The sequence below is a fragment of the Anguilla rostrata genome, chromosome 1, assembly GCF_018555375.3.
Source record: "Anguilla rostrata isolate EN2019 chromosome 1, ASM1855537v3, whole genome shotgun sequence".
In the NCBI taxonomy this organism is placed as follows: domain Eukaryota; kingdom Metazoa; phylum Chordata; class Actinopteri; order Anguilliformes; family Anguillidae; genus Anguilla; species Anguilla rostrata.
This window is the reverse complement of record NC_057933.1, coordinates 67,012,256-67,028,097: the sequence shown is the minus strand read 5'-3', so window position 1 is coordinate 67,028,097 and position 15,842 is coordinate 67,012,256. Positions and strand designations below refer to the sequence as shown.

Below are 15,842 nucleotides of genomic sequence, written 5' to 3'. Positions count from 1 at the left end.
AAGGGCATAAGTGGTTTAAACAGAGCTAAAAAGATTTCTGAGTTGTGGCCCTCCAGGACCAGCAGCAAGTAGCCCCTATTCTGCAAGATTTGAGAGACAAAACAATTTTTCTGACATGGTCGGGTATTTCCAAGTGCGTGCGTTCTTCTAAAGTTTCTCGGTCCAAAATTGCTCTTGGAATCCAGGCATCTTGTTTCCAGGGGAGTGGCAGAATCCCCAATTCCCCATTTACTTGTCACAGATCATATCATCAAAGACAACGCTCCAGTCAATGCTGGCCTTGAAGACTGATATCTAGCCCTCAAAGCACATGTCCAAATTTTAACCAGATCCCAGGAACTCTGCAATGTTGATGACGTGCTTCAAGATTCAAATGTTGGGGCACAAACCAAATGAAACTGGAGTGTTACTTTGTGGTCTAGTTCCAAGCACAGGCAACTGACACTGTGCCATGATGGAGGCTGCAGGGGAGTGAGCGCTATAGTAAGGGCTTAGCCAGAGGTCAAGATGATGTCACACTGTCTCTCTTTCCACCCTCAATATGCAAGGAAGTGAGGTAATGGCCGATTGAACCTAGGAGAATAGGAAAAAGAAGCATTAAAACACTGTCCAATTAACAAATGTATCACAGTTTCTGAAACTTTCATTATATGTTGCTCATAATGAAGTTATTGCCATGTAATGTAACGTCATGTCATCTAATAACCATAGGAAAGTTAGCAAGCAGCCATTTTCTTGTCCTGCAGAAGCACAGGTCTTGTGTCAGGCAGGTTCAGCTCATGTGTTAGACGAAGGTTGCCAAATTGAGGATTGGGGATTGAGGGCGAAGTTGAAGCCCTTTTGCAGGAGCCTGGTACAATGTGGGGCCTTAATACAAAGAGGAAGCATGTGACGTTCTGTAAGCTAGGAGATCTGAGGGAGCTTCAGGGAATGCCAGCCTTGCACAGCAGCTCAGACTATCAGCTTAAATGCAATAAGGTCAGAAGGACATGGAACCAGCTCCTGCATTTGCTGTTGTCTAAGCAAAGCCTTTTAGCTAGTCTCAAGCTTGTTGTTCTTGGAGACGTTGCGTTAGCGCCAATACTCTGGCAGTGAAAGGCTTCGTAGGAGGTATTTGTCCAGCCACACAGGCCAGTCTTCATATTCTCCTGATGTTGTAAATAACAATAGAGCTCGTTTAACAGCTTGAATATTTTGTGTTGATATATAGAACGTTTCCATTTGTGTGTAAATGTATGTCAGAGAGGTATTACAGCAGGCCGAAACAAAACTGTCAGTCCGAAAAAAAAGGGGCCTATTTACTGGAAACTAGTGACAGAAGGGGGGTAGAGGTGTGGGGGGGGGGCAGACTTTGTTTTTGCAGAGCGGCCTTCACTAAATCAGCTTGTTAATGCTTTATTTACAACCTGAGCACGCGGCCTCACAAAGCTGGGAAAATGGGTGGAGGAGACAGCCCGCTCCCGCGTGAGAGCGTGTGTGGGACGGGAGTCCGGGCCTCAATAGGGACATTTTATGGGAGGTTGGGGGGTATGTGGGGCACAGATTGTTCTGCGCAAACTGCGTGCACAGAATCTTTATTTTATTTATGCACATCTAACCCCCCACCCACCCACCCAGCCCCCCCAACCGAGTGTCTCTTTCTCTCTCTACCTCTCACCCTCTCTCTTTCCCTCTCTCTCACTCTCCATCCCTCTCTCCCTCACTTGTCTCCACGGAATGAATAGTCTGCCTGCTCAGGCCATCACAGAATACTGTGTCCCTCGACTCCCTCCCCCACTTCCCAGCTCTGAATGGGGACCCAAACTACGCAAACAGTCAGCCTGTCAGCTCAATAGGAGGTCTGGACGTGAACTTGAAGTCCTTCCCAGGCCCCCAGCCTCGCAGGGGTGGGGAGGGGGAGGGCACAGACACAGACAGAATTGGGGCCCCCTTTGCCCGTATGGGGGAGGAATTCAGTGGGGTTCCCAAGGCTGGTAACTCAACAGGGCTGCAGGCCAAGCTGCACCCCCAATTCATATTTACAGGAGCAGGTGGAGTGATGGGTGCAGAGCCTGCAGATGCAGACCAGCCTTCTGCAAGTGGGAGTCTACCCCAGTCCAGGCCAAGCTCTCCAGACGCTCACTTCCAGACGTCCCCTTGACCTCCTGCACTTCCCTCCAAAACCCCTCATTATCGCATCGCCAAAGCCAGCCTCTCCACTGTCTAGAGTTTACATTGTTTTAGCAGTGTCATTTCAAGTTTCAGCTCACCCAGTTTCCAGCACTCCTCCCTTTGCCAGACTGCCTTAAATGCTCATACAAATATGTATATAATAAGCCTTTACACACCCGTGCCTGATTAGGATATGTTGCTTTGTTCACATAGTTCATATTCAGCATTCACATATTTGCATATACATAACACCTTAGAGTCTGAACTCATAAAAATGTAATCCTCCCCTTGCTGCACTGACTTACTAAAAAATTGCAAATGGTATAAGGAAGTCAGGAATGAACAACTTTATACCTAACTACAGAGGTAAAACCGAATTAATCTTCTTGCATTCTTGTATACTTTGACTACTAGAGATTGACCACCAATGTCCATGTAATATTCGTACCATATTTTTATTGTCTTTTAGAGGCCACCAAATAGGTTAATTAAATAGCCTATTTTGCTAAGGCTATGTTTAGCTACATAACAGTGGCAGTTTCTTTTTAGATAGGACAGCCAAACTCACAGAGGCAACTCCCATCCACTCTTCCTCTGCTCAGCAGAAAGGGTAACTCATGTCTCTGACTGTTATCATAGCACTCACACTCCACAGCCTCTGCTGAAGCGCCACTTTATCTTGACCTCTGATAAGCAGACACAAACAAAGGGAGTGTTCTTTCTGTGGTGGGAACAATGGCTTGTATTGTTTACCAGCTCTCTTAGTTAATCAGGCCCAGCCAACTCTAATTGGTGTTTTGGTAAAGCGGTTTTGAAACTTCTCTCTCCCTGGCCTAAATAATGGAGCACCACAACAAGCGCGTCAGGGTAGGGGTGGGGGGGGGGTGGGAGGGTGGACAATACGCCACTTGTCTGGGCCCAAGCTCCCCCAAAAATCACTTGAAGACAAAAAGAGAGCCTTCTGCTATTGAAACCTCACTGTCACGCTCTCTCTCACACCCTCTCTCTGTCTAGCCCCCCCCCCCAAAGAATTGTGTTGCAATGCTTCTGAAAAACACACATCAACATAGCAAAAAGCACAGAACTCTCATTTTGCCCCATGTAAGGCCGCAAATCAATTTTCATTCTAATCAAGTCTACTTTAGCATACTATTTTATAATTGTGTACATAAGTACATAATGTAATATACAGGAAGAAAATAATGAAAAGGAATATTGAAAGATTACAAATGATGTCAATTGATTCGATTTGTTCATGCGCTCACATACCACTTGCGTTGTAGTCTCCACAAACATTTTGGGCACTACTGTGTATGTTTTTGGTGACCTTTGTTCTAAAGTGATATATGGGTAAGAAGACTAGTATTCAAGTGTGATTCAAGAGTGATTCAAGTAACAAAAGCTGGGGAAATGTGGTTTTTAGTTTTCTTATTCTAGTTTAATTATTCTATGCTGCTATAATAATAATCATTATTATTATCATTATTATTGTTCTTATTATAATTATTATAGCAGTATTTAATTCAACTAGAATTATTATTATTATACACAACTTATTCCTCAACTTATTTTTTTATTTTTTCTATAATAATAATAATAATAATAATAATAATAATCACCATCATCATCATCATTACTATTATTATTATTATTAGAATGTATCAGATGTATTCATTATAATTAAAGAGTTGAATGCAATATTTATCTTTTCGTATCTTTACATATTCCATTGTGAATGAAAGCCTTCACTGAAGTGTGGGACTGAAGGCAGGAGTTTATTTACTTCCCCTCTTACACTTTATTGGATCACTGATCTTGCTGGCTGACCCTTTGGCCATCCTCTTTATATTGTCTCTCTTCATATGCTCAGCCACATATGCAAAATAATGGCAAAATACATGCCTCTTCTGCTTCAAGCATAGTACACAGAGAAAAAAACAATGATGGTGTAAATCCAATGACATATGTTGATAATATTCAGTGTAAGTAGTCTTCATCTGTTTGCATCTTTATTGCTTACTCGAGATGCACACAGAAAAATAACATGCTCTTCTGCGTAATAACAGATTCTAAATAAAGAAATTTTGGTTACATGATAACAGACTTTCGCCATTTTTATATATGCCTAACATGGCCCACTTTGCTTTGCGTATTTATTCCCTGTGAGATTTCCTTAAAATGGCCGCCAGCGCCACGTACGGCATCAGAATGAGGGCACGAAAATTCCCCCGCCGTAGAGATCGACCACAGATGCCCACTGAATGCCTGCTAAGAAAGGCCCAACTGATTTACTCACGCTGAAACGCCGCCCCACCCCCTTCTCCCCTATCACCCGCGTCCCATCGTTTCTGCAATTAACAAACACCTCATTAAACAACCTCCAGATTTGGCAGCCAGCGAGTGTCTCTGCGGAGGGGGGAGGGGAGGCGGATGCCCGCGCTCGCTGGCGCGGCGGGCGGATGCCTGTTTTTACCTGCTCTGGTTCGCACTTCCATTTCGTGCCAGCCTTCTCCTAAGATGGTGGCGTGGGCTGCATCTTGCGATACAGGAGAAAGGGGCAGGCAGCCGGGGAGGACGGGGAGGAGGGGGACACGTCGGCGGCGGAGGCTGGGAAAGGGAGGGCGGACCGGGGCTGGTGTAGCAATGGCAGCCCCTCCTCCTCTTTCCTCCTCTGTCTTTCTCAGCTTCCTCAGAGCGAAATGTGCGGGTGCCCTAAAGTAAAAACAAGAATGGGGAATAAGGGTAAGAAAAGGAGGCGTGTGAACCTATTTCCAAATTGCCAAATATCACCAACAAACAGATGCACACGCACACACATAACCACACACGCGCAAACAAACACAGTCACACGCACAGAAGGACACACAATCGCACACACACATGCGCGCACACCTTTTCATGTCTGTTCTCATGGTACAGTCTGCCCCTGAGCATGCAAATGACTTTCATTATGCAAATGTATGCAAATCAGAGCCGGCCATCTGAGAATCAAGGCTGAGAAAAAAAAAACTACACAGAGAGAATGAAAGAAAGAATGAAAGAGAGAATGACAGAATGATAGGGGAAAAATCCTTCTGGATGGCAGGAGGCGGTGAGGGAGGTGAACGCAGTATGAAGAAACAACGGTGGCCTAGACTGGACAAAAACGGCCGTCTGAGGAACACGGCATTCTCTCTCTCTCTCTCTCTCTGAATCCATTGCTGCCTTGTATATGCATCACCAATTTCACTTTTAGTGCCATGTCACTATGTACCCCTTTGGGTGCAAGTGCATATCGGAGTATTTGAATGTTGCAGTGGGAAACATTTAAATATATATTACAAACAGTCTTCCATTTTCCATTCAATTTGCCCTTTCTTTTTAGTGTACAAAAGTGCCAACTAGTATAATATAAATCCAGCTTAATTTAAAAACCTAAAAATACAACAAAACAATATTTTTTTTTCACAAATAAATGATTGGTCTATTGTTGCTAATGATGGATCAAGCAGGGACATTATTAATGACTATAATATGGATATGATAAGTATTTATTTATTATTATTTATTTATGATCACTATTTGACATACGACTGACATCACACAGGGTCTCGGCAAGAAGGCTTGTTTGTAATGCTTTTAACTGTTGTGTCCAAATCAAAACTATTTGACCATGGTGGACATCTATGTAACACAGCATGTACTTTACTCTTTAGCCAAATCAATAACATTAAGCTGATGCTGACAAATCTATACACAAACAGCTCGGCATTGAGTATGAAGCTTCAACCTTAGAGGAATCCAGCTAATAAGATTTTCATTGTTCAGAGCTTATTTTACCACCAGATATGACTAGCAAGTCACTAAATAAGTATATGTCACCATCCAGGAAAGAACAACATCCTCCTGTGACCTGAACATTAGCCTGAACTACATTTTCACTTAATGAATGTGTGTACTGTCTGGCACTACTTACATTGCAGAACTATATTCATGTACAGCTGGCGCAGGTACACTTCAGGAGCCCAATCAGACCAAAGGAGTCACTCTTTTATGATTGGTTGGGAGAAGCCCTGCCAATCAAAACCTCTTTGTCCCTGGGCAAGGATGCTGCCAACTGCACATTGCCTAATAGCTGGCATAGTCAGGGGTACAATCTGGATCATCATGTTCTGTCCCACTGCACGATAAACCTAACACCCAGTAGGCCCATGCTTACTCTTAACAGTCAACACAGTAGTCTTTTTCAGCTGTTCCTTTTTATTTAAGAGAACCAAGCATTTGTATAATCCTAAGCTTCCTATACGCAATACTTCTAAATCTGATCCATAAACACGTGACAAAAGAATTAACGAGGGAAACACAGTTCACACTCATGAGAACACTCATGTTGTAACTGGCTGAAAAAAAGTTGGGAAAGACCACCCTGAATACCCTGACTGTTTACAGTGCTATGTCTGTAATTCTTCCATTCTCATATCCATCATTTGCATTGTTGCATTTTTAAAAAAATGCTGCACAACTGCTGTTCTACTGAGGAACAGGCTTGTGGTGGCTCAGTGGGCTTGCACCTGCCAGAAAAAAAGACGGGAATCCAGCGAGCCACTGAATACCTCAACAGCTCTTAAGATGGCGGGGGCCTGACCACACCTCCCATGCCAGGGGCCCGAGTGCAGGAAAGAAAATGGGGAAGAAGCTCCCCGGAACGGGATGTGGGCCGCAGACATTTACGCTCTCAGACTCACAGAGAGGACGTCCTCCATCAGTTGGCAGTGGAAAGAAAAACAGCTTTTGTTGCTAGGTGCTGGTGGCGAGGGAAGAGGCCGAGGTTGTGGAGAGGGGGTTGGAGTGTGAGAGAGAGTGAGGTGGGAAGTGGGGAGGGGCAGAGTTAAAAGGGGAGGGGTGTCGTTGAATGGTAGCAAACCTGTCCTAATTGGCACTTGACATTTTTTTCAACATTGGCACTCGAATGGGCCAGCTATCAAGCCTTCTCTAAGTCCTTGTTGGAAAAGTGCCTTATGCAAATAGGAACTATTGTAAAGCCTTTGTCATTAACGGTACAGGCCACCAAAAAAGTGTATGCCCCCTCAGGATTCGTAGGAGTGTGAAAGAAAACAAGAGAATGAGGAAAGGGAGAACGCGAACAGCCCAGGATCTCAAAATTTTAGTTTCCATTTTATGTATATGATACCTGACATCTCCCTGTCCTGTCTTATAGTTCATCTAAGCATCTGAATCAGGTACTACATTACTCCAACCTTGCCTGTAATCACCAACGTTAGCAACCTCATAGATGACCACTGATTCTGGAGGTGTCCCACAGACAGGTGGTTCTAGAGCAGGGTTGCTAACCCAAACAAAGGGAAGTCAAAGCATCACTTCACTGATTTAAGGACTCTGATCATATTTCAGACAGGCAGCCAAAGCCCTGTATAAACATCAGCTTGGGATTGTTGGATTTCCTTCCCACCAATCACACTCTTGTATTCTAAGAAACATGAAAAGCCTCACTCAAATCAGTACCTGGTTGTTTCATACTTCAACAAGCTTTTATTTTCATGCAACTTCCCAGTTGTGATATACTGATATTCAACTGCGTCTTAAAGCAATTTTCGAAAATTAACGCAATATTGATTTTCAGAAAATAAAGCATCTTTTCCTGAAGAGCAAGCAATAATACACCAACCGTTTCTGCAACCTTACCCTTGTGCACCTTAGCAGGACAAATCCACGGCCTAAACAGACTGCACTGGTAGGCACCGCTATTCAAGAAGGCACATGCGCCGAGGATTGGGGAAAGTAGGGGTTAGCGGTCGCACGGTACTGGTGTGGTCCGAACAATGCCTGTGTACACCTGTTCCTTGTAAGTTACTAAACTTAATCCCCTTTATCATTGTGGGCCCATTGACTTCTGTAACCGGCAGTAATATATTCATTTCTCTTTGGGGGGCTATAGAACACAGAGCTTGGCCCTCTGAACAGGCCAACAGTGAAGCCTTTCTTCCACCCCTGTTGGCATGTTCCACTGCGAGAAAGAGAGGGATAAAAAGGGGCAAGAATCAGTGGACTTTTTTTGAAAAGGCTGTCTGGCTGTTCTGTCCCGGCAGTGGTGAAAGGGTGGTAAAGGGTCCCTTTGTCCCTCTGTGACAAGTGCACTGGCTCTATTGACTGTACAGTTGACTGGGAGGGGGTAAAGGGGGGTGGGTGGTGGGGCCGCAAGGCTACAATGGCTGTTTTTCAACTTGACACTTGGAGTCTAAATCTGCTTGCCTAGCGCATGAAAGCCAAGACAAATCCAAGCCCTGGTCCCCCTCCCTCTTTCCTCTCCTTTCCAGACAGACAAGGGGAGAAAAGACTTGGCTCTGTCCTTTGTGTGGAAATCCGGACTTGCGCCATTTCAAGGCACCAAAATGTAAGGGGCTCTTTCTGGGTGTTTCCAGTGGGGTTCACACTACTCAGCGTCAGTGAGATAACGGAGCTGCCTGCCACACACAAAGACCCAGACCTGGCCTGCTCTCTGTGGGCCATTCTGCAGCCCCACACCACGTCTGCATGTGCCCCTCTCTGCGACAGCTACAAACTTCCTTTCATGTACCAGCCAGAGCTCCAAGAACTGGACGGTGGAGCTCATCAAAGCAACGTGATGCTGGGTACCAGTCAGCACAAACTGCCCAATGAGTTCAAGGCTCCTCTGTGTATTGACTGCTATGATAAACCCTCCCTTAGGGTCATTATCATCAAACTCAGCTCCCACTCCTCAGAAGGTCACTCACTGGCACCCAATACATACCTGTTCAGGTTCAGCCATTGGTTTGGAACTGGTTTGACATTACAGGACCAGTAACAGTAACACTATTGGGCCTCTTTAAAATTTGCAGTAATTAAGCTGTGATGGGACCTCAGCACAAATGTATGAGTGAAGCATGAGGAGAGAGTGAGTGAGGAGAGAGCATTCCAGTCCCTGTTGACTTACTGGGTGCAGTGAACCACGCCACCATTTCTCAGCATCTCTCTCTCTCTCTCTCTCTCTCTCAATCATTCCCCCCAGCTTGTGCTGAGCTACCTGCACAAATGTCACACTTTGGCAACTGCAATGCAGCAGAGAGGATAAAGCCAGGCTCGCCGTGTAAATCACATGATTGAGGAGAGTGACCAGTAAAGATGACACAGCTGCTGTGCTGTATTTTGCTGTATTGTTCAAATTAATGTGGAATTGTAGTCTTATTAATGTGGCACAAAAGAGCCACTGGAGCCAAATAGGCAAAATATCAAACAACGGTCAGAGAAGACGTATCAAAGAATTGCGTTAAAATAACTGCATAGACAAACCCTTGCTGCACCTAAAACATAAACTGTTTTCTTATTCAAAGAGCATATCAATTTGTAAAATTTGGCACTATCATGCTACGGATTTTGTTTTTCTACTCTAAATAAGCCTTAAAACATGCACAGGCTCCTGCGTGTTTAGCAGTTTTCTTTACAAAGTTACAACATTAAGTAGAGCTTAAATTCAGGCATTCAGACGCACTCATGGCTACAGTCATGTGGTTATGACAGTAAGCCTTTGTATGTTGCACAAGGTGATCTGGAGCTTATTAGGTTAAAAGTGGCCATGATACACCAACCAGTCCTCTCTTCGTCAAATGGAAATGTGGGAGAATGACAACACCTTCAAGATCTTTCCAGAGTGATCACACTTTCATAATCATACCTCTTTTGAGGAAGCTCTTTGAAAATTTGAATCATCCCTATTGTCTCCAAAATCAGATTTGTATCCAACAGTCATGAAATGTAGCCTCGGGTGTCAATATAAAAAAAAAAAAATAAGAGTAAGTAATCACTAAAGGAGAGATCACTGTCTTAAAATGTACTTCTCCATTCAGCCATTATTACAAGCAAACAAATTAAGCAGAAACCAAAACAAGACCCCTTAATATACCTGTTGAAAGAAGCTGTTGATGTGTGTTTGTGAAATGAAGACTGAATGCTTAGCTGGGCCTGTGCTTGTGCTGGGGACAGTCGTTCTTTGGGCTCCGACCCTAGGCTTACCTCTCAGGACTCTCCGCTGGGCTCCTTGGACTGCGTCACCTTCTTTTCTCTTGTGGACTGCTGAGGATGACGGGCTCCCGGTGGCCTTTCAGGTGTGTAATGGGATTCTTGTTACTTTCGGTTATCTAGCTTTATGAAGAATGTACACCACTCATACAGCTAGATAACCAAAGATAACAACCAACCCCTTAGGCTACCCAGCTTCTCATGTCACACGTGAAAAAGACAGGACACATTCAGACCTGGAATCAGAGGAAAGTAAGTTGAACAAGGATGGCTGGAATGGAATATACCTTAGCTTGACTTTCAAACATTTAAACCAATGGATGCATTTTAGGTTTCCTCCTAACCTGAAGTAATCAGAACTCTGGCAAAGTTTGTTTTTCATATCGGCTGAAGCCTGATAATGACTTCTTTTTTAAAATTCCTTTGGAAAATCATTATATTATGGTTTAAAAGACAGATCTAATCCACTGCATATCAAACACATATATCACAATTAACAGCACAAACATGTTTAGAACTGGGATATTTAAAACATTAATTGTGTTTTATTTAGTAGTGCAAAAAGGTAAAGAGCCTATTTAATCAGTAGTCTTCCAAATTAGGCCACAAGTAACAACTGAACTGAAACCTTGGGCAACCCCTATACATTAAGACATGTGCTGGGTTTTCATAACATAATTCAGCGCAACACCAAAAAGCAAGAATGAGCTAAAATGTGATTCTTTCAGCCTGAACCCATTATGGCACTTAAACATAAATACACTAATGCCCACTCACAGCATTCACTCCACCCCAGGACTCAGTTAATTGAATGACCAACAACGTGATGGCAAAAAGCATCAGCTCCTCAAAGTCAAATAATCAGCATGATGCTTCAGTACCGGCAGCCAAACCAGCTCAAACTGGCTACGCCACATCCCAGCCCCTGCATGAGACTCACTTGAGATCTTGCTCCAGAGGAAGGACCCATTCTCCCCCCGCAATGGTTAAAATTAGTCTTTAAATGAGGGTAATACATGGCACTTACCCAAGAGGTGCAAAGCAAGTACAAATCTAATAGCAGAGTTTTATATTTTTTCACATTAAAACACCACTTTTCAGATTTTGAAATATACATAATTAATAGCATTAAGCACAAAATATATATAATTAATATCATTTAAAAAAAATATATATATATATATGTGTGTGTGTGTGTGTGTGTGAGAGAGAGAGAGAGAGTGTGTGTGTTAGAAACATACATAATGTATATATATATATATATATATGTGTGTGTGTGTGTGTGTGTGTGTGTGTGTGTGTGTTAGAAACATCCATAATGTATATATGCTATCGTTATAATTGCTGTAATACTGCTCTCTAGTCAATTACACACATTTATGGCAAATTCTGTAAAATTATGAACAAGTTCAGTGTAGTGGACAGCTGTTTATGGACATACAAGCTTTCATATCGGGGCAACACACAGTATCATTCTCTAACTCCCATTCTCTCTCTCTCTCCCTCGCTCCCTCTCTCTCTCTCTCACACACACACACACACACACACATACACATTCTTATCTTCAGTACATGGCATTGGAGCTGGTGTAATTAAAAGCCTTTCTCTCAGCCCAACATTAGTGTAAGGCCCCTCCCCCACACCCTTGTGCTTTAATCACTGAAAATTGAGAGAAATCAGCCCCTCTTCAGCACCTCCATCTGTGCCTAAAGTTACATATATAAAGCACCCAAACCCCTGGAAGAGCCTTGTGTTGCTTTACTGAGGATCAGATATGATGCACACATATTGTGTATATTTGTGTGAAGCACAGAATAATTCCCCAAGACCATAACCTGTTTTAGAGCACAGCATATATATATATGTATGAATCCTTTCGTTATGGTAAGGCACAAATATAGATGTGTGTACACATATACGTGCACACACACACACGCCCTCCAACACGAGTGCACACCCCCTCCCCACACATACACACATGCACACACACACGCGCACACACACGCACACACACACACACGCACACACAGTATTTTTATTTACTGAGCATATAACAGTATGGGTGCATGTTGAATCCCTTAGTTGAAAACCTTTGTTTTTTACTGTATTAATTAGTTATAATGGGTTCTGTCTAAACAACAAAACTACTGTTGTGTATATATAACCAATACATAAGTATGTGACATGAAAACCAATATTATAAACAAGCATACAACTATAAGAGTGCAATTATCTAATACCTATATACATTTTTTCTAATTTTCTTATGGTATACTATATATTTCTATTGAATTTCAGCATCTGATAATAAGGCAAAGGCGAATGAAATGGTTCCATTAAAATCAAAATAATTCCCAAAAGCCATGTGATTTCTGATCATTACTGTTTTCATGAGGCTAATTCCTTTAATATGAGCTGTGACAAGATTAACATTTCCAGCACCTCCAAATAAACACTACAGTGTATGTGTGTGTGTTTCATTTTGAATGTTTACAACAAAAATCTTTTGAACTGTTGTTCAATCCAGTGACCCACCCAGTACTGCATTCAAGCTAGTGTTTGCACATCATCAAACACCTAATGTTGTGTAATAACTGGATACACATGATGATGATGATGATAATAATAATAATAATAATTCTTATTATTATTATTATTATTACATGCTATTATTATTATTCTTATTCTTCTTATTATTATTATGATTATTATTATTATTATTATTATTCACAAAAATAATTTATACCGTAGGAATATAATTTCTGTTTCTGAATTTGCGTATTTACTTGTCGCCATTATATGCAATGTTATTTGTTAAAATCATGTTTTTTCTGTGCATTGATTGTGAGTTTTATTGGGACCTAGTAATTTATATTCACATGAATAACCATGATGTACAAAACACCTATAATCCTGCATATATTCAACAGAAATATATTACTATTCGTATTTTTAAAGATATCATTCACATATTTTTCAATCTTAAAGTAAGTTCAGGGTCGATTGTTCTTTTGCAAATTAAATATCAATACAAAATCTTTTTATGTCAGGTTCTAATATATACATACATGATCGTAAGTTATTATACATCTATTGCATATCTCAAGTAACCTTTATATATATATATATATATATATATATATATTTAAAGGTTACTTGAGATATGCAATAGATGTATAATAACTTACGATCAGTTTTCTGGATAATGGAAATGTAACTTAAATATAATATAAATTACAACTGAGTAAACAAATATTATTATTATTATTATTATTATTATTATTATTATTATTATTATCAGTAGTAGTAGTAGTAGTAGTATTTATATTTCTTGACATTTATAAACATCTTACAAGTATGTTAGCCTACTGAGACAGGATGATATATTATTGCCAAATATATCGAAACAACTATTTTTGTCTTTATTTTTCTTCCGATCGGTAGTTATCAGAATTAAGGCAAAGGGTGAAAGACATACATACCAAGGCATTTATACGAGTATAAAAATTCAGCACCATAGAGAGAGGACAGCAGCCTTGCCCTGCTCGACAGTTTTGTTATTCCGATGTCAGCTTTCCAGCACACACCCACACACACACACACCTTGTTTAACAAAGCAATTATATAATGCAAATGTTCTATTAATCCCATTACAACACCGTGTCCCAACCTCTTAGGAACGTCCAGGACAAAATACGTGCCACGGTAAATTCACATGAGAGAAGTTCTTACCCACACAGTCTTTACCAAATACCAAATTCGTCTTTCGCCAATCGACAGAATCGTCCAATAGTTCTTCATTCATATGCGCTCGACCAATCCTTGCACGCCCAGCCATTGGTAGAGAACATGGAATGACGTACAGACGCAACTATTGATAGGCATATCACATATGACTGATCAGAGGGAATTGGACGTGTGGAGATTTAATTTAAGATTCGTGGTTACTCACTGTTTGCTCATCCACATTTTAAAGTCAAACACTAAACTGCGCGCAAACGAAGAGGGAAAGGAAAACATTTTATATTTAATACCACAGCATGCAATGCCCATACTACACAGCCCAACCTCTCGTTCATTAAATTAATGCACGAGATATGTTCTTGTTTTGACATGAAATATCAAAATGTCCAGTTTCAAGTTTAATACTGTTTACGGCCACCATAAAATGTCTCGTTCAGTAGGCTATTTTGTCAACATGGAATACGCCAGTTATACGGCCATATTTAATTTGCAACCAACAGTACTACTACAGCAATTAACCAGTGTTGACTGAATAAATCATTTGTGCACTGCCAGTGAAGCATGATTAGTAGCCTACATGATTCTATTCCAAAGGGCACCAACGATTGTGGAGAGGTTTGCAGTACCATGCCTTTTAGGTAAGCATGTCAATATATCAGATTGGCAGCTTTATCGAAGGAACTCTACGAAATATTTTTGTTTTTCCCCCAGGATAAAAGTGCATCAAAAGTTTCCACAAATCATTAGCTTAGTACATAAATAAATAGATCTTAAAGCTTAAAACAACCAGAAAGAAGGTATGGCACTATTATCACTCAGGAAAACAGTTATAACTCGGCATAATTTCAAGTTGACATGGTGGTAGGCCTATATATCTATACGTTCATTTAAATAAATAAATAAATAAATAAATAAATAAATAAATAAATAAATAAATAAATAAATAAATAAATCTAAACACCTGCAAGTGTAACACCACGTTGGTGGCACTCATGTTTACGTTTTAGGCTTGAGAATGCCTAGGTATAGAATACCTCTAATCGATGAACAGGACAACATAGCACCACACAGCTCGAGCGTAATGTAGCCTATATAGGCTAGTACACATGACTGATAATTTAGGTCAAAGCATTCGTAATGTGAAACTGTGCTTTGCATATCCAAAGCCAGTGTGTGCGAATATGCAATACAAAGATGCAGTATGTTCGTTTCTATCCCACTTACCTGCGAAACTAAAACGACAGCGTATTTGAAACATTTCAATTGCCAAAATTGCACGGGGAGGCCTTCTCGCAAAAGTGTACTTGCGAACGTTTTGTGGCAGTCAAATTCACGTATTCATATAATATAAAAAAACAAATGTAAAAGCAAAAGAATATAAAATATAAAAAAATAAAAAAATGAAAAAGATTAGGCTAATGCAAAAGCCCCTAGACCATTTATTGCGAGGACCGCAGTGTGTTTTGCTTGCTCAATTCCAGTTGTAAAACCAACCCCACCCACTCGATACGTGGAAAAAGGCAGATCAGTTTACTTTTAGATTCACGGTTATACTGATTAAATGTAGACGATAAATAAATCTTCAAAATATGAACCATGCTACATATCTGACTTTCAGATATAGAGCTTACCTACTCCATGTGGCCCGTGCCTCAGATGCTTCTTTCAGTGGGATACTGAAAAAACAAAAAACAAAAACAAAAGAGACACCAGTTGGCATCATGCACCCATGCATGCACCATCATGCATTCACAGGCAAATTTGCTGCGAGAAATGGCTATTCACAGCGTGAACAAATTAATTGTTTTCATTGTGGTCAAATGTGAAACTGCGTAAGGACTATTCTCCCAGCAAAACATTGATTTCGCGTCAACGCAGGATCTAGAAACTGCTCTAATTTAACGACCAATTTT

General features: G+C 41.1%; 1 long non-coding RNA gene across 1 annotated transcript in view; it reads right to left on the bottom strand.

Moving 5' to 3' along the window:
* LOC135263499 (uncharacterized) overlaps positions 1-10,300 on the bottom strand; it is a 12,409-nt gene extending 2,109 nt beyond the window's left edge. Inside the window, exons 1-3 of the long non-coding RNA XR_010332480.1 lie at positions 10,180-10,300; positions 4,625-4,863; positions 1-573 (exon numbers count right to left, since the gene is read on the bottom strand). The exon at positions 1-573 is cut by the window's left edge and continues 2,109 nt beyond it. This is a non-coding gene — a long non-coding RNA (uncharacterized LOC135263499). The remainder of the gene's footprint in view (positions 574-4,624; positions 4,864-10,179) is intronic.
* Positions 10,301-15,842: the final 5,542 nt, after the last annotated feature.